The 19,836-nt window shown below is 41.7% G+C and overlaps 1 protein-coding gene and 2 pseudogenes across 1 annotated transcript in view; 2 read left to right on the top strand and 1 right to left on the bottom strand.

Moving 5' to 3' along the window:
- CRACDL (CRACD like) overlaps window positions 1-19,836 on the bottom strand; it is a 204,584-nt gene that overhangs the window by 179,571 nt on the left and 5,177 nt on the right. The window lies entirely within an intron of this gene.
- Window positions 11,062-12,362, top strand: LOC136328654 (CWF19-like protein 2 pseudogene; annotated as a pseudogene).
- LOC136328656 (CWF19-like protein 2 pseudogene) lies at window positions 12,775-13,824 on the top strand (annotated as a pseudogene).

Here is a 19,836-nt window from a genome sequence, read left to right on the forward strand (position 1 = left end):
TCTTAATCCATACAGTTTTCTTTTTTAATTAAAGTATTTTTGTCCTAAAAAGAAACATTTGAGAATAGAAAATCACACTTGGCTTTATCATTGTATAAAGCCTCACATTGCAGAAGCATTATCATCCCAGGCACCCCCTCGTGGAACATGCTTAAATTGCAGGCAAAGTCCCCTGGAGGAAATGGCAAACTACAAAAGGGCATACCTGCTTTTTTGAAAGGCTACAAATATAAAATTTCCAAACACAGATCCTTAATTCTTTACTTGTGAATCCCTGATGTACAGTCATTATCTAAAAATAGAATCAGTATGATGTCACAGACATGTACAGGTTATTATTTTGCAATACATGTAGATGTGATTAATAAAATACAGTATCATGTAGATGAGCCTCAAAATTCATAGTGTCTTTTCCTTTATATCTATTTTCTCCTTTCTATATCATAAAAATTTAATTACTTTCATGTGAAAGGTTTCCCAAATTGTTCAGTGTTACAAAGGGACCCTTGTATTCAAAAGGCCAGGCACTCTGGCTTCAGGGGAAAACCAACAGCCTTGAAGAAACCAAACACAAGGCAGGTTGCCTTGGATACTGCTCCTGAAGGCAAATCAGATAGGAATTTTAGTTTGGTTGACAGAAAGGCATTTCCACAGTAATTTTGTTCTAAAGATTGTAAGTCCAGCTATCAGAAGAGCAAAGTCCTGTAATATTATGGTATTACAACAGAAGTATTTATTTGGGAATCGGGGAGAAACAAGAACAGATGTTTGGGCAGTATCTGTTCCTTCAGCTAATCAGGCTGGCATGTGGTGAACAGTTTACTCAGGATCATACTCAGGACACACGTACCGTCATGCCACCCAACCACTGAGCCAATGCCAAATCAGTATCCTAGTGGCAGAGCCTGGGCTGAGACCTATAGCTCTGGACTCCATTCTAGCCCTTCTGGGGCTGCCCCACCTAAATCTCCTTGGATGGAGCCAAGCAAGTCACTTTCACCTCCCTGAACTTCAGTTTCCTCACCTCCAAACAGGGTAATCATTTTACTTTCAAAGGTTATTCCCAGGATTGGTGGGATAATGTATTCCTTCAGTATCTAACAGTGGCTGGAATACAAACAAGCTTAGCCCATGTGGTTCCAAACCTTCCTCCCTCAAGTCCCACTTCAGTTTTTATTCTCACAGATAGCAGCCTATAGCCTATACTCCTTCAGAAGGTGAAGAAGGGCTCATGATATGCTTGCTCTGGGCCAAGCATTTTTCAGGCACTAGTCCTTTCATTAACCTACTAACAGCTCTCCAGGCGGCTGCTAGCCCCACCCCACACTCTGCATCTAGAGTGCCCATCACAAAGCCTTCTTCTATTTTAACTAGGAAAGTATTAACAAAAAAATAAGGGAGAGTGAAGTAAGGCTTAATTATAATTAAATGTTTTGAACTCATGCTTGTACACCAGTTACAACATATCAGCCATTTGCTTAGAAATTACTGTCTTTGCTTTTCCCAATAACTCTTAGAGGCAGGTATCTTAACATCCCAATGTGCAAAGGAGGAAAGTGAGCTCAAAGCTGTGACTAAGGTCACCTAACAGCCAGGGCCACCAGGGTGGGATCCAGCACAACCCAGCCACCAGCCTGTGTCCTTCCCTGCCATGACCACCTGCAGAAGAGGCATAAGGGAAGGACAAGGGTCCCTGCATAGACTCTGTAGGTGGGAATTCAGGGAGGAGGGCCTCAGGGGGAACTAACCTGGAATAAGTAGACCCTCCTGTGCCCTAGGCATTGTTCCAGGCCCTGTGGACACCCAGGGAGTAAAATGTTAAAGAGTGTTCATTCCTATAAAATTATGAGGACACTTTCCAGCACTTCAAATTCAAAGTTAACAGTCAAGACACGTCAAAAGTAGGTGACAAGGAAAGGAAACTGGGTTCTTGGAGACTGAGGTAAGTCCCATAACCTCTCTGGGCATCAGTTTACTCTTCTGTAAAATGGGGGTATAACCAGTGAAGAATAAAGCAATCATGATGGTACCTGGGCGTGTTAGCTAACTAGGTACAAGAGTAAAACCAACAACCACACAGCACAGTGCAAGCAAAGGGCTAAGCTCTGAGCTGCATGCTCAGAGAAACAGAGGCTGTCTTCAAGGAGAAATTATCTCCTGAAAGAAATAGGGGTAAAATTGAGTTCCCAGCTCTGTTACTCATTAGGTGAGTGATCCTGGTTAGGTGACTGCTTCTCTGGGCCTCAGCTCTCTTATGGAGAAAATGCGCACGTTGATTCTAAGGATTAAATGAGATGATAAAGGTAAAATATTGAGTGACATCAGAGAAATGGTGCCGTGAGGAGCGCCACCAACAAATCTCCCCAAAATTTCAACAAGTTCATCAACCAGAGACAGAAAAATCTATCCTTGGAGCATCTGGGAGTTCCACACACTGAAGGTGAAGGTAGGGTCGAGCGAAAAATTGACTAAATATATAATCAGCCCCGAAGGAAATAAGTCAGACAAGAAAACACTCTGCCTTCCTCACTAACCTGAGGAAGAACTAACCTGGAATAAGTAGACCCTCCTGCTTTCACTTGGAACTGAGAGTCGGGGGGGGGGGTAAGGGTATGGAGGTAGCTAGACTGCAGCACGGACGTTCATTCAAGCCGAGGAAAGAGTGTGCCTGTGCTGGGTCAGCCCATGCGAACAGCCCAACCTCCCAAGCGCAAGCAGCAGCCCGCGCCAGGAGCAGCAGCTGCCAGTGGCGTGTGGGGAGTGCGTCAAAGCAAACGGGCAGGGCGCCTCACCCAGCCATTCAAGCTAACAATCAAGCATCAGGGGAGGGGCGTGTGGGCAGCTTGCAGTTCTTTCTGGAGAAATTCGGCGGATCCAATAGCTGAAATTAGCTTAACCCACAGGCTGCTCACCTCCCAACTGACCCATGCAGCTCTAATTGACAAGATCTCTCTCAGTTCAGCGATCCAAGACAAGAGGCCTGATATTTTTTTAGTGCCTCTTGCTAAAGGGGTGGGGGCAACTTCTGATTGGCAGAGCTTTCATACTCAGGGATAGATGCTAAAAAGAGGGACTTGGCAGTGTTAAGACCTCCTGTACTGCAGGCAGCGACTAGGGCATCTTCTTCCCAGCCAAAACAGGTTACAAAGTGCGGAAAGCCTGGGGAGAGTGGTCCCACAGAGTGCTAGGCATGCTGAACAGGCCTGGAGGCTCATAGAAAGTCACCTTGAGAGCAACTGGCTCCCAGTCCCACCTGATTATGCTGGCGGCTCTGACTGCCAGAGCCTTACCCAGAGCCCTGCAGTGAGTGGGGATAGAGTGGGGATTTGCCAGCTCTTTGAGCCTTTTACTCCACAGGCAGAGGTGGCGGCAGCCTCATAGATGGATCATCAGGCTGCTAATTTAGGAAGGAGAGACTAGGAGAGAGACTCCGGAAAAACGGACTCTCTCATTGTTGGAGCCTGCAAACGCTAACAAGCCTTGACTACCAACAAGACTAAAGCCAAATATATAACATTGCCATAGAGTCTCATCAACTGCAAATCCCTACCTAAGCATGCCACAGGGGCAGAGCCTGGGGAACAGAGTCACCGACCAGGAAGAGGGAGAGGAAAGATAAGGGAAAAAGAAGTTAACCTCTCAAATTCGAGAAAAATCCACAGACTTTATAATTTGTTCCACTATTTTTTTTTTTGTTTCTTTCATCTTCTTGCCTTTATTAGTATTATTTCTATTTCCTCCACCTTGGTCCTTTTATTCTCTGCCCATCTTACTCTTTCCTTTTCTTGAACTACAACCCTACACTACACTACATAAGTGTTTCATTTTATTTCTTTTCTTCTTCCTTACTCTCCATGAGGGTTACACTCCAAAACCCTTAACTCTCTCTCTTTTTGTTTTATTTCTTGTTTCTTCCTTTCCTTTTCCCCTTTTTCTTGTTTCTCCCTTTCTATTAGTTTCTCTTTTCTCCTTTTAATTTTCCTCTCATTCAATCCTCAATCACGAACAAATTATTTAATTGGGGACTCAAGTTTTTTTGGGGTTTTTTTTTGGCATATTGGGAGCTTTTTACTTTGCTTTTTAACTCATTAGCACTCCTCTCAACCCAGGATCTCCATTCTATTCAGTCGTTTGCTCCACTTAATATAATAGTTTCTCCCCCCCCTTTTTCTTGTTTCCCTCTTATCCCTCTCATTATATCTCTTAGTCGACCATCACTTATAAGCAAATCATTTTATATTTGACCCAAATTTTTTCCTTTTTTGCATTTTGTGGGTCCCTACTTCCTTTTTTGCCCCTTGAACACTTCCCCCAACTCAGGCCCTCCGTTATAGGCAGTTTTTGTTCCATTTAACATAATATAATTCACAGTTTATCACAATATTTTCCTAAGGAGGAGGGAAGAGGAGGGGAGGAGAAGAAAGAAAAGGGGAGGGAAATAATAAATTATTACTGGGGTTTTTTCCAAATCTTTTTCTTTTTTTTTACTTTTTTTTTACTTTTTATTCTTTATTAATTCTCATTAGTGCTATCAACAAGACCACCCTCAGATGCCATTAAAAAAAGGAAATCAAATATCATGGATACAAAAGATAAAGAAGTAACACAGATAGATGTGGAAAAATCTATGGAGAAAAAATTTAATATATTGGAAACCTTGGAGCTAAATGACAGAGAATTTAAAATAGAAATACTAAAAATACTCAGAGATATACAAGAAAACACAGAAAGGCAATTTAGGAAGCTCAGAAAACAACTCAATGAACACAAAGAATATATTACCAAGGAAATTGAAACTATAAAAACAAATCAAAAAGAGATGAAAAACTCAATTCATGAACTGAAAAACGAGGTAAAAAGCTTAGCTAATAGAACGGGCTAGATAAAAGGTAGGATTAGTGACATAGAAGACAAGCAACTTCAGGCACAACAGAGAGAAGAGAGAGACTCAAAAATTAAAAAAAAATGAGAAAGCCCTTTGGAATTGTCTGACTCCATCAAAAAGAATAACATAAGAATAATAGGTATATCAGAGGGAGAAGAGAGAAAATGGAATGGAGAATATATTCAAACAAATAATAGACGAGAACTTCCCAAGCCTGTGGAAAGAACTAAAGCCTCAAATTCAAGAAGCAAACAGAACACCGAATTTTCTTAACCACAACAAACCTACTCCAAGGCACATCATAATGAAGATGGCACAGACGAACAACAAAAAAAATTCTCAAGGCAGGCAGGGCAAAGAAGAAAACAACATATAAAGGAAGGCCTATTAGATTATCATCAGATTTTTTCAGCAGAAACTCTATAAGCTAGAAGAGAGTGGACCCCAATATTTAAAGCCCTGAAAGAGAGCTTTCAGGCAAGAATACTATACCCATCAAAGCTATCCTCAAGTACGAAGGAGAAATAAAAACTTTCACAAATAAGCCCTGGCCGGTTGGCTCAGCGGTAGAGCGTCGGCCTAGCGTGCGGAGGACCCGGGTTCGATTCCCGGCCAGGGCACACAGGAGAAGCGCCCATTTGCTTCTCCACCCCTCCGCCGCGCTTTCCCTCTCTGTCTCTCTCTTCCCCTCCCGCAGCCAAGGCTCCATTGGAGCAAAGATGGCCCGGGCGCTGGGGATGGCTCTGTGGCCTCTGCCCCAGGCGCTAGAGTGGCTCTAGTCGCAACATGGCGACGCCCAGGGTGGGCAGAGCATCGCCCCCTGGTGGGCAGAGCGTCGCCCCTGGTGGGCGTGCCGGGTGGATCCCGGTCGGGCGCATGCGGGAGTCTGTCTGACTGTCTCTCCCTGTTTCCAGCTTCAGAAAAAAAAACAAAAAAAAAACTTTCACAAATACAAAAAAGATGAAGGGATTTATCATCAGAAAACTCCCATTCCAGGAAATACTAAAGGGGGTTTTCAAAACAGATGCAAAGAACAAAACAGAACAAAACCACAAGTAAAAGCTCCACCAAGAACACAATAAAACCAAGCTTAAACTGTGACAACAAAAGCAAAAAAAGGGGAGAGGATGAAGATTAACAGTAGCAAAGGACGATGAAGTGCAAAAACACTCACAAGATAGGGTACTACAATGAATATGGTAGGTACCCTTTTCATTACTTAATGGTAACCACCCTCAAAAAAAAACACCACAGAAGCACATGACTTAAGAAAGGTAGCAACAGAGGAAAGAAGTATGGAATACAAAAAAAAAGGATAGAAAAACAAAAGAGAAGAATCAAACAAGATACAAAACTAACAGAAAGCAATTTATAAAATGGCAATAGGGAATCCACAAGTGTCAATAATTACACTAAATGTAAATGGATTAAACTCACCAATAAAAAGACACAGAGTAGCAGAATGGATTAAAAAAGAAAATCCAACTGGATGCTGCCTACAGGAAACACATCTAAGCAACAAGGATAAAAACAAATTCAAAGTGAAAGGCTGGAAAACAATACTCCAAGCAAATAACATCCAAAAAAAAGCAGGTGTAGCAATACTCATATCTAATATTGATGACTACAAGACAGTAAAAGTACTCAGAGACAAAAATGGTCATTTCATAATGATTAAGGGGACACTGAATCAAGAAGACATAACAATCCTTAATATATATGCACCAAACCAAGGAGCACCAAAATATATAAGACAGCTACTTATTGATCTAAAAAGAAAAACTGACAAAAATACAATCATACTTGGAGACCTCAATACACCGCTGACGGCTCTAGATCGGTCATCCAAACAGAGAATCAACAAAGATATAGTGGCCTTAAACAAAACACTAGAGCACCTGGATATGATAGACATCTACAGTACACTTCATCCCAAAGCGACAGAGTATACATTTTTCTCTAGTGTACATGGAACATTCTCAAGAATTGACCATATGTTGAGCCACAAAAATAACATCAGCAAATTCAGAAAAATTGAAATTGTACCAAGCATATTTTCTGATCATAAAGCCTTAAAACTAGAATTCAACTGCAAAAAAATAGGAAAAAAACCCCACAAAAATGTGGAAACTAAACAACATACTTTTAAAAATGAATGGGTCAAAGAAGAAATAAGCATAGAGATCAAAAGATATATACAGACAAATGAAAATGACAATACAACATATCAGAATCTCTGGGATGCAGCAAAAGCAGTAATAAGAGCAAAATTCATATCACTTCAGGCCCATATGAACAAACAAGAGAGAGCCCAAGTGAACCACTTAACTTCACACCTTAAGGAACTAGAAAAAGAAGAACAAAGACAACCCAAAACCAGCTGAAGAAAGGAAATAATAAAAATCAGAGCAGAAATAAATGAAATAGAGAACAGAAAAACCATAGAAAAAAATTAATAAAACAAGGAGCTGGTTCTTTGAAAAGATCAACACAATTGACAAATGCTTGGCAAGACTTACCAAGGAAAAAAGAGAAAGGACTCATATAAACAAAATCCAAAATGAAAGAGGAGAAATCACCACAGACATCATAGATATACAAAGAATTATTGTAGAATACTACGAAAAACTATATGCCACCAAATTCAACAATCTAGAAGAAATGGATAAATCCCTAGAACAATACAACCTTCCTAGACTAAGTCATGAAGAAGCAGAAAGCCTAAACAGACCTATTAGCAGGGAGGAAATAGAAAAAACTATTAAAACTTCCCAAAAAATAAAAGTCCAGGCCCAGACGATTATACTAGCGAATTCTATCAAACATTCAAAGAAGACTTGGTTCCTATTCTACTCAAAGTCTTCCAAAAAATTGAAGAAGAAGCAATACTTCCAAACACATTTTATGAGGCCAACATAACCCGCAGACCAAAACCTGGCAAGGACGGCACAAAAAAAGAAAACTACAGACCAATATCTCTAATGAATACAGATGCTAAAATACTAAACAAAATACTAGCAAATCGAATACAACAACATATTAAAAAAATAATACATCATGATCAAGGGGGATTCATCCCAGAATCTCAAGGATCGTTCAACATACGTAAAATGGTTAATGTAATATACCATATCAACAAAACAAAGAACAAAAACCACATGATCTTATCAATAGATGCAGAAAAGGCATTCGATAAAATCCAACACAACTTTATGTTTAAGACACTCAACAAAATGAGTATAGAAGGAAAATATCTCAACATGATAAAGGCCATATATGATAAACCATCAGCCAACATCATATTAAATGGCATAAAACTGAGGACTTTCCCCCTTAAATCAGGAACAAGACAGGGTTGTCCACTCTCTCCACTCTTATTTAACGTGGTGCTAGAAGTTCTGGCCAGAGCAATCAGACAAGAGAAAGAAATAAAAAGCATCCATATCGGAAAAGAAGTAGTAAAGGTATCACTTTTTGCAGATGATATGATCCTATACATCGAAAACCCCAAAGACTCCACAAAAAGATTACTAGAAACAATAAACCAATACAGTAAGGTCGTAGGATACAAAATTAACATACAAAAGTCCATAGCCTTTCTATATGCCAACAATGAAATATTAGAAAACAAACTCAAAAAAATAATCCCCTTCACGATTGCAACAAAAAAATAAAATACCTAGGAATAAACATAACAAAGAATGTAAAGGACCTATATAACGAAAACTATAAAGCATTATTAAGGGAAATCGAAAAAGATACAATGAGATGGAAAAATATTCCTTGTTTGTGGATAGGAAGAATAAATATAATCAAAATGGCCATATTACCCAAAGCAATCTATAAATTTAATGCAATTCTTATCAAAATTCCTATGACATTCTTTAAAGAAATGGAACAAAAAATCATCAGATTTATATGGAACTATAAAAAAACCCAAATAGCCAAAGCAATCCTAAGGAAAAAGAATGAAGTTGAGGGCATTACAATACCTGACTTCAAACTATATTATAGGGCCACAACAATCAAAACAGCATGGTGTCGGCAGAAAAATAGACACTCAGACCAATGGAACAGAATAGAAAGTCCAAAAATAAAACCACATATATATGGTCAAATAATTTTGATAAAGGGGCCAACAACACACAATGGAGAAAAGAAAGTCTCTTCAACAAATGGTGCTGGGGAAACTGGAAAGCCACATGCAAAAGAATGAAACTCGACTACAGCTTGTCCCCTTGTACTAAAATTAATTCAAAATGGATCAAAGACCTAAATATAAGACCTGAAACAATAAAGTACATAGAAGAGGACATGGGTACTAAACTCATGGACCTGGGTTTTAAAGAGCATTTTATGAATTTGACTCCAAAGGCAAGAGAAGTGAAGGCAAAGATAAATGAATGGGACTACATCAGACATTTTTGCTCAGCAAGAGAAACTGACAACAGAATAAACGGACAGCCAACTAAATGGGAAATATTTTCAAACAACAGCTCAGATAAGGGCCTAATATCCAAAATTTACAAAGAACTCATAAAACTCAACAACAAACAAACAATCCAATAAAAAAATGGGAAGAAGACATGAACAGACACTTCTCCCAGGAAGAAATACAAATGGTCAACAGATATATGAAAAGATGCTCATCTTCATTAGTTATTAGAGAAATGCAAATCAAAACTGCAATGAGATACCACCTCACACCTGTTAGATTAGCTATTATCAACAAGACAGGTAATAGCAAATGCTGGAGAGGCTGTGGAGAAAAAGGAACTCTCATTCACTGTTGGTGGGAATGTAAAGTAGTACAACCATTATGGAAGAAAGTATGGTTGTTACTCAAAAAACTGCAAATAGAACTACCTTATGACCCAGCAATCCCTCTACTGGGTATATACCCCCAAAATTCAGAAACATTGATGTGTAAAGACACATGTAGCCCCATGTTCATTGCAGGATTGTTCACAGTGGCCAAGACATGGAAACCACCAAAAAGCCCTTCAATAGAAGACTGGATAAAGAAGATGTGGCATATATACACTGTGCAATACTACTCAGCCATAAGAAATGATGACATCGGATTATTTACAACAAAATGGTGGGATCTTGATAACATTATACGGAGTGAAATAAGTAAATCAGAAAAAACCAAGAACTACATGATTCCATACATTGGTGGGACATAAAAACGAGACTAAGAGACATGGACAAGAGTGTGGTGGCTACCAGGGGTGGGGGGGAGGGGGTGCGGGAGGAAAGGAGGGAGAGGGAAAGGGGGAGGGGCACAAAGAAAACTAGATAGAGGGTGACGAAGGACAATCTGACTTTGGGTGATGGGTAAGCAACATAATTGATTGACAAGATAACCTGGACATGTTTTCTTTGAATATATGTACCCTTATTTATTGATGTCACCCCATTAACATTAATAAAAACTTATTTATAAAAAAAAGGTAAAATATCTAAAAGGATGGGTGGTGTTCAACAGGTAATGAATAGAGTGATCAGCTCTGACATCATCAACTCTCTGGGCTGGACAGAGACTCCCAACTGCACACAGACTCACATTTTATTAATTATTTTCAAGCACAAGATTGGGGGGGGGTGCAATAGGTAGTCTGGGTTATCCAGTTCGTATATGCCATGTGCAGACAAAATTCAGACTCTCATTTTACATGCTTAGAAGAACTGAAAGAAAAACAGCTATTGCTGTTAAAATAATTATTACAGCTTACTTCATAATGTATAATCAATGTACACCCTCCAAAAGTAAGAAAAGAGAAACAGCTGTGACATAAAAATCAAGTTCTATTTTTAATTCACAGAAAGAAATAAGGTGATGTAGAAACTGAAGGTGAAGCATTCAGGATCCCAAATCACTGCTACAGTTGACCCTTGAACCACATGGGGGTTGGAGATACCAATCTCCTTCACATCACACAGTCTGCACATAACTTTGGACTCCCCAAACACTTAGCTACTAATTCCTCACTGTTAAGTGGAATGACAACATAAAGAGTTGATTAACGCATATTTTGTATGTTGTATGTATTACACACTGCATTCTTACAATAAAATAAGCTAAAGAAAAGAAAATGGTACTAAGAAAATCATAGGAAGAGAAAATATATTTACAGCGTTTATTTTAAAAACTTAAGCATAGGACAAAAAATATGGCAGCTGCCAGTAGTCAACATGGAAGTGCAAAGAGCATCAAAGAGTGTTCAGAGCACCCCAGGGCCGCAGCGCAGAACCAGGCTCAAGCCCATTCTGAAAAGGAAGGAAGGCGTAAAGAACTTAAACGACTTCGGAGTGAGGACACATGGATGCTACCTGATGTCATCATTATCACTCAAAGCTGAAAGGAAACTACAAAGAAGATAGGGCAAGAGAAAAGCCAAGCACTTGAACAGTCCAGAGTGCTGGAAAGAGAACTGAATCCATACTGGAAGGATTGCAGGACAGGTCTTCCACCAGAAGACTATAATACATCATCAGCTCCTAAAGTTCCAGTAATAGAAGATGGTGGAGTAAGCTGGCTAAGGAAGTCTTATCAATGAATGAAGGAACAAGCAGAAAAACCACATGTACATTTTGAAGATACTGTAGCTGAAAAGTACAGGTCAATGGAAATATTTCAGTCGAAATTAGAAGAAGCTGGAAAAGCTGCATCCACAAAGTAAGACTGTACACAATGACACTGGAGGAAGCCAACATATTCAGATAACGTACGAAGTTGTCAAGAAAGTAGAAATTAGACCTGATAAAATATAATAAAATTTTAAGAAACATAGTTCAAAAGATGTTACAAACAACAAAGATGAGTTTAGTGGTGATAAAAAGATAATAGATCTGGGTCTTTAGACACATGTGGAAGAGATTCCAATTCAAGGTAAAATCAAGAGTTTTTTTCTCTTGGAAATTTGAGACTTAAATTTTTTAAGACCCTCTGATGATGATGAACTGTCATTTCATCAAAAGGGTAGAAATTCTGAATCATCTAGTTCATCTTCAGCACTCGCCACTCAAAGTTCTGTGCATCATGGTTTTTGAAAATGCACATAGAACAGTGAAAAAAGTTTATCATCATGGAGTCAGTCTGATGAGAGAGGAGGAGAGAGGAAACAATTCAAATCAAGTGCTGTAAGAAACCAGTTGCAGTGTTGCCTATCAACACATTTCAGAAGACACAAGAGGAAAATCCCAGGGTGCAAACTTGAGGGATGACTCTTGGAAAAAGAATGTCTATAGGACACAGTATTCATTGGCTGGAAGTGGTCCCGAGGATGAATCCATGCACATCCTGAGTTTTGATGAGAAGAACAAGTTGGGAGCCAAGATTGTCAAGGTAGAGATGATGGGAAATATGGAATTAGATGAACAACTTAAAGCCCAACTTGAAAAGGCAAATAAATTTAAAGAAACTGTAACACAGATATCATCCAAAAAATGTAGGGTAGAGAGTGAATACTAGTAAGAAGTGATTCTTTTTTTTTTTTTTTTTTCATTTTTATGAAGCTGGAAACAGGGAGAGACAGTCAGACAGACTCCCGCATGCACCCGACCGGGATCCACCCGGCACGCCCACCAGGGGCAACGCTCTGCCCACCAGGGGGCGATGCTCTGCCCATCCTGGGCGTCGCCATGTTGCGACCAGAGCCACTCTAGCGCCTGAGGTAGAGGCCACAGAGCCATCCCCAGCGCCCGGGCCATCTTTGCTCCAATGGAGCCTTGGCTGCGGGAGGGGAAGAGAGAGACAGAGAGGACAGCGCGGCGGAGGGGTGGAGAAGCAAATGGGTGCTTCTCCTGTGTGCCCTGGCCGGGAATCGAACCCGGGTCCTCCGCACGCTAGGCCGACGCTCTACCGCTGAGCCAACCGGCCAGGGCAAGAAGTGATTCTTATCAGGACAGATAGGTCTGGAAGGCTTTGGCCTATGAACATTCCAGGGAAACCCCTGGAATCTAAAAGATGAAAAAGGAAGAGACAGATGGCATCAATCCATGAGAAAAAAGTAAGGGTCAGATACTTTCCTGATGATGACAATCTATGCCTCAATGATTTGGTCAATAATGAAAAGTTTGGAACAGCAAAATAGCAAAACAAACTTTTTATGAAAATGGCATCTAAGTTTACGAGGAAAACAGATAGAGACTATTATGTTCTGGCTGACATGTTTGTCTCCAAAGCGGCGGAGAGAACATTTTGGTGAAGAGGAAGAGAACCAAAGAGAAAAGCTATGCTGAACACTGGAGTCTTATTGCGGTAGAAACATGTCTATATTGGAAACATGTCTGTATTGTTTTGACAGCTCTCACTTTCCCAAGCACCCTATTGTTGCAACAAGTATTAAGTTTATTTATGTTTACCCAACTTTTGATCTCTTTCTGAGGGTCACTGCCTGATAGTCCCTTTGTAGCACAATAGAGTAGCTACTATATTTGGATGAAGACATCTGAGAGAAAATTCAGATGTTTAGAAAATCATTGGTAAAGATGTTTGAAGATAAAGGATTGGACTGCATATTTTTAGAAACTAATGTAAGCATGATGGAACAGTGTTGTATGGTTTATGAATTCATTCCTCTCCCAAAAGAACTGGGTGATATGGCTCCTATTTTAAGAAAGCCATAATGGAATCTCATGAAGAATGGTCTATGACCACAAAATTGATTGATATCTCTTCAAAAGATAAGAGAAAGCCTATGCCCAAAGGCTTGACTTACTTCTCTGATTCTGGTCTCCAAGGAGGGTTTGCCCATGTCACTGAAGGTCAACACAAATTCCCTCATTACTTTGGAAAGGAAATCATCGGTGGGCTTCTGGATACAGAACCAAGATACTAGAGGAAAGAGGTCTGAGAAAGCTTTGAGGACGAGAGGAAGAAAGCACTGGAGTGGTGGAAACCATCTGACTTCACCAAAAGTAAAAAATGTTGAGTCATACCTTTCATTTTTTATTTCCTCTTCAGATTCCTTTGTTTTATTTCCCTTGCACCAACTAAACTACTGTCTCTTGGGCCATAGGGAAAGTCCTGCACTTCTGACAACTGTGAATCGTTGGATTGTGTCATTTCCTTCCCTGCCTACTTCTGCGGACTTCATTGTAGAAATCCAGGAATCAGATCAGACAGACTGGGTGACCTGCTTGTGTTCCAGCTCTGAACCTGTGTCTCTGTGTTCTGTACTACTCAGTGAATGTACAGAAAGGCTTTTCCAAAGGATTAGTTGGGAAGTATAGTACATCACTGGTTCATAAGGAAATGGGTCAGCTTCAAAGTTGAGTCTACTGATTGACTTCTTTTACGTTTTTAAAATTAAGAGTAGGCATATTTAGCAATTGAAATTTCTTTTCATAGCTTTTTACAGAAGAAGCCTTAATTTTCTACCAGTAGCATATATATCATTGCTAGTTCTTTTATTAAAGGAAAAAGAATGTTTCAAAGATAATAAAGAATTAAATGAAGTATTTAAAAAAAATCCTGAGCATAAGTGGACCAATGCAATTCAAACCATATTGTTCAAGGGTCAACTTTTCTTTCCCTTTCTCAAAAGATATGGGGCTCTTTGATGGGCTTGCCAAAAGTAAGATCTGCTGAACCCTTTGACGACTAGTCCCAAGGGCTATCCTACCTTGAGTTAGAGAAGGCTGGGTTCCTCTTTTCTTCCTCACCCCCTCCACTGCCCTTTGCAGCTTCAAATGGGGAGGATCAGGTTGTTTCAAATGGGGAGGATCAGGTTGTTTCAAATAAGCCATCTCTGTACTGGTAACATTTACTGTGAGGGGCAGAAGACCTTTAAGAGTCGGAAGAGTGTGTACCATTAGGATAGCAGCTGCCCCCCACAGTCACCCAACACCCTAAGCCCCCATTGCCATGCGATCTGGTTGCTAAAGTCACCATCTTTCCTGGACTCCCTCCTTAGCTGTGTGTTCCTTAACAAATTGAAAATGCAGCAATCCACTCAGAGGGGTGCTTGCAATGATAGAAACACCCAAATTCACAGTAATTGTGCACAAAAACCTGTTTGAAAAGGCAAGGGGAAATACTGTTCACAAAAAGACTGCTGAACAATTGTAACTCTTGGAAAAACTGGCCATTAACTTAGCAGTATGTTAACTTTTGCTGCCTACCCAGGCCTGGTACCAGGGAGCTAGTCAATGTCCATACAACACTGCCAAGAAAGGGCAAAGGGCAAGGGCCAATGTGGAGAGAAAACAGCCAGATGGTCACGGCCATACCCTCCCTGTTAAGGCAGGCCTCAGCATACATGGGCTGTATACAAGACAAGTCTGTAGAAAGTACTTGCATGGGGCTTCACCACGTGCTTCTGTCTATGTGGGGCTCAGGCTGGTGAGGCTTCCAATCTGGTTCCTAAGAGAAAGGACTGGAGCTCTGTCACAGAGCTCTGGACCAATGACTGACTCAGTAAGACAGGGATCAGGCCTACTGTACCTGTAGCTAAGTTCTGTGATCTCACCTCCACTTACATCAAATGTGACATAGAATGTATAAAATTTAAAGAGAGAAGGGTTGAGATTCTCCTCACCCTACCTGGTTTATTCACTGCCTGCTGGAGTCTGAGAACCAGACTCCAGCAGGACCCCACTTCCCGGCTTCCCTACCACTGGGCTCCCCCACACAGGGGACTTTCCTGTGCACCTCTGTAACAGGTCCCACCATGGAGGCTCAAATTCTCCGGTGAGTGGTGGCGGGGGTTCTCAGAGCCACATCCACAGCTCCATGCACGGCCACTGACCAGCAGGTAGGACCCTCCACACCCCCAGAGCAGCTGCTGGCCAGCTCAGGTGGTCATTGCTGCCCATCTGGCCAAGGGCTGAGCTTCTAACAATTCTACCAGCCCTGAATCACATGCATTAAATCCTCTTCTAGCTAAATGAACTCGAGTGGCTCCTGAATAGTACACGTGCTGAGGATGCTGTCGACCAAGATGCAGAAATCTCAGGTGAAAAAAACTTGGTGTGAAAAACATTACTTCAGGAAGGACATGTCCAAGGAAAGGCTTGTATATACATAGGAAATCTACTGAGCAGACAGAACTTTGAAGGAACCAGCCAGACAAATGTGCAAAAGAGCACGGATAAGGATGTTCATCATTGTGCTGTTACTCAGTGGTGAAGGGTTGAAAATGAACCACCTAAACATCCACCCACAGAGAGCTTGGGCAAATAAGCTGAGAGCCACCCATACGATGTAGCTCCTCACAGCCATAAGAATTGTGCTCCAGAAGGTGTCTAATAATGTAGAAATAAGACTCAACAAATACTACTAATTTTGAAAGGCAGCCCACAAAATCATTTAGACATGACCTCTTTTTAACTAAATAAATACTTTTGTGCATATATGACTATTCGGTATAGCACAAACATTTGGAATGATATGCCCCCAAATGTTACCAAGACGCCTGCTCATGTTCTGCCCCTGCATGTGCTAGATGTAGAGCCTGTGGTACAATGGCCTGGCCTTGAGCCACACAAGGGACCAGCCAAAGAGCAGGCTGGCTGGACTGAGCCAAATCACAAGTTTGGTCCAAGCCCCAGACAGTAGGCAGGCCTGCTCTGTGCCAAGTTCACTATCGTCCTGGCCTACCTTGAGTGCTGGCCTGGCCAAGTCCTGTCCACAGTGGTTCCTCCACCACCTAGAGATTCCCCTGGGCTGCCTCAGGATCCAGGCAATGCACCTAGTAATTTCAGTTCTAAATGTGGTAACAGGTAAGTCCTGCTTACTCAAATCTAAGACCCATATTTGATCATGTAAGCCATGGAAACAAGATGACACTGGCTAAGCCTTGGAAAATAAATGACTCACCTTCAGAGTGCTTGTATGTGTGTCTCAAGAGCCCATTTTCACACAGATAGTATACTGGAAGAGCAAACCTATGGTGATTTTAATATCTCACTTCCGATGGAGCATGCAGCTGACACCCAACAACCATCCAAAAATACGTAATCAATTCTATTTCTGTGGAAATGATCCCAGTTCACAGAGAATGAATCACCAGGTGGGGTGGTATGGCCTGTGGTTCAGATGTCAAGTGGGTGGGTCTTACCCACCTACTGAGCCCATCCCCGTCCTCCTCCTTCCCCTCACCCTTCCTCTCCCCCTCCCTCCCTCTTCTTCCCCTTCTCCTCCTCCTCCCCTTCCTCTCCCCCTCCCCCTTCTTTCTCCTTCTTCTCCTCCTCTTCCCCCTTCCTCTCCCCCTCCCCCTTTCTCTTCCTTCTCCTTCTCCTCCCCCTTCCTCTCCCCTTCCCCCCCTTATCCTCCTCCTCCTCCTCCCTCTTCCTCTCCCCCTCCCCCCTTTCTCCTCCTTCTCCTCCTTCTCCTCCTCCTCCTTTCTACCATGAGCAGGGTCAGCACTGCCACTTCTAAGTCCCAAAGCCTCCTTGCAAAAAGGACCCACAAAAGGTTCTTGGTACTACTCTTTGGGAAGAGGGGGTGAGAGAACTCATAAATCATTAAGACATTAAAGCAAGATGGCCCACGGGACTAGGAGATAGGTATTACAACCAGGTTAAAGTAGTAGGTGCAGAAGGGAGATGGTAAGAACAGCTCACAGCATGTCCCAGAGGAGTGACCTCAAGAGACCCAGGTCTGTGGAGATTATTATGCTAAGTGAAATAAGCCAGTCAGAGAAAGACAAGTACCATATGATCTCACTTATATGTGGAATCTAATGAACACAATAACTGAACAAACAAAATGGAAACTGAAGCATAAATATATAAAACAGACAGACAACTGTCAGAGGGAAGGAGGCTAGGTGAAAAAAAGGTGAAGGGATTAAGCAAAATGTGTGTGTGTGCATGCAGGTGTGCATGTGTATAGGTGTATGTGTATGAAACACGCAGACATAGACATCATCATAGTGACAGCGAAGGAAAGGTGGGGGGACTAGGAGGAGGGGGCAAAGTGGGGATGAATGGGAAGGGAGAGACTTTATTCAGGCAATGGGTGCACAATGTGGTGCGCAGATGATATTTTGTTGAGTTGCACACTTCAAACCTGCATGGTTTTGAACCAATGTTACCCCAATAAACTAAAAAAAATGAGAAAGAGAGGGAGACCCAGGCCTGAGCCTCTGCCCTACGACAAAGGGCAGCCTCTACACTGACTGCACCTGTCCCTGCACCTGTCAGGTGCAGACAGTGCACCTGGCCATGAGCTGCAACCAGACCAAAAAGAGCTGAGAGTTGAGACTGCCTTGCACAAGCTCAAAGCAGTATATAGATCATGACCGAGGGCCATTCTCCCACGGTCAGTTCTTTCCTGAGGAGCTGAGAGCAGAAACCAGCCCTGAACATGCACAGTGCCCATCTGCGAACACAGAGTGCTACATGAGCCCATGAAGACCTACCGTGGTCCCACGGGTCCCCAAGCTCTGCAAGCTCACCCATCTCAGTGGGACGGTGGCTTTGCAAAAATTACCCAATCTGGAAACTGATTTTACGAGACTAATTTAGTGTTCTTCTATAATGTACCTGTGTTGTATTGTTTGAAAATATTCCATTGTGAAGAAAAGACAGCAAAGGGAATGATGACCCTTCTAAGATACACTAAGTATAGATAAATACACAGGAAGGAGAGCATGTGTGTATTAGACATAGACAGAAAGCTCTGGAAAAACCAAGAGACTCCTATTGTCCACAAGGCTATGCAGACCCAGGCAGCTGCGCAGTAAATGTTCATGACATGCTAAGTGGTGTCTGAAATGGCACTGAATATCCACGATACGGTCATGCGCATCAGACCAAGTATACAAGGGGAACCTAACTTAGGTCATTTTTCTGCTACCCCCTGGAGACAACCATTCTGTTTTTTTAATCCACAGCTTTTCGTCAAGCCTGCAAGCCACAGATGTGGCAGGGCCAGAGTCGGATTAAGGTCGGTTGAGGACCCGGTAGCAGAAGAAAATATCAGGCCCCTTAAAAAAAAGACAGGGAAAATAAAAATACATGTTAACCACATTTTTATTTTTTTTTTATTTTTTATTTTTTTTTATTTTATAATTTTATTTTTTTAATGGGGTGAGATCAATAAATCAGGATACATATATTCAAAGATAACAAGTCCAGGTTATCTTGTCGTTCAATTATGTTGCATACCCACCACCCAAAGTCAGATTGTCCTCTGTCACCTTCTATCTTGTTTCCTTTGTGCCCCTCCCACCCCCTATCCCTCTCCCATTCCCCCCTCCCCCCCGTAACCACCACACTCTTATCAATGTCTCTTAGTTTCACTATTATGTCCCACCTACGTATGGAATAATACAGTTCCTGTTTTTTTCTGATTTACTTATTTCGCTTCGTATCATGTTATCAAGATCCCACCATTTTGCTGTAAATGTTCCGATGTCATCATTTCTTATGGCTGAGTAGTATTCCATAGTGTATATGTGCCACATCTTCTTTATCCAGTCATCTATTGATGGGCTTTTTTAACCACATTTTTAAATAAATAAAACAATATTATGTACTACTAATGTTAAAATTGCACATATGAAACCAAACTTGATGTCATTAGAAAAAAAGTGTAAAGTTGGGGTTTTGTGGGGCCCTTCAGAAGTCGGGGCCCAGGGCGCGCGTCTGGTGCGCCCACTGTTAAATCTGCCTCTGGACAGGGCAGAACTGCTCCTAAGCTTGCACAACACGTGTGTGTCGCTGGCCTAGAACCTCCCATCCATGGCCCCACTGCTAGTTTTGTAACTCTGGTCCCTGTGAGCATATATATATAGCAGGGAAACAGGCACTGCAGAGCAGGACGGAACACACATACGCTGTGGACCTCAGGGCTGAGGGCACTCTGCCAAGTGCACCCTCTCCTACCTCTGTTACCTTCCTCATCTGCTTCCCCTTGCTTCTCACTGTGTGTTTTAAACTGCACCAAGGTCAGCCCTGACCAGCTATTTCAGTAGGTTACAGCATCGTCCCAAAAC

This window comes from Saccopteryx bilineata, chromosome 3, assembly GCF_036850765.1.
Source record: "Saccopteryx bilineata isolate mSacBil1 chromosome 3, mSacBil1_pri_phased_curated, whole genome shotgun sequence".
NCBI lineage: Eukaryota > Metazoa > Chordata > Mammalia > Chiroptera > Emballonuridae > Saccopteryx > Saccopteryx bilineata.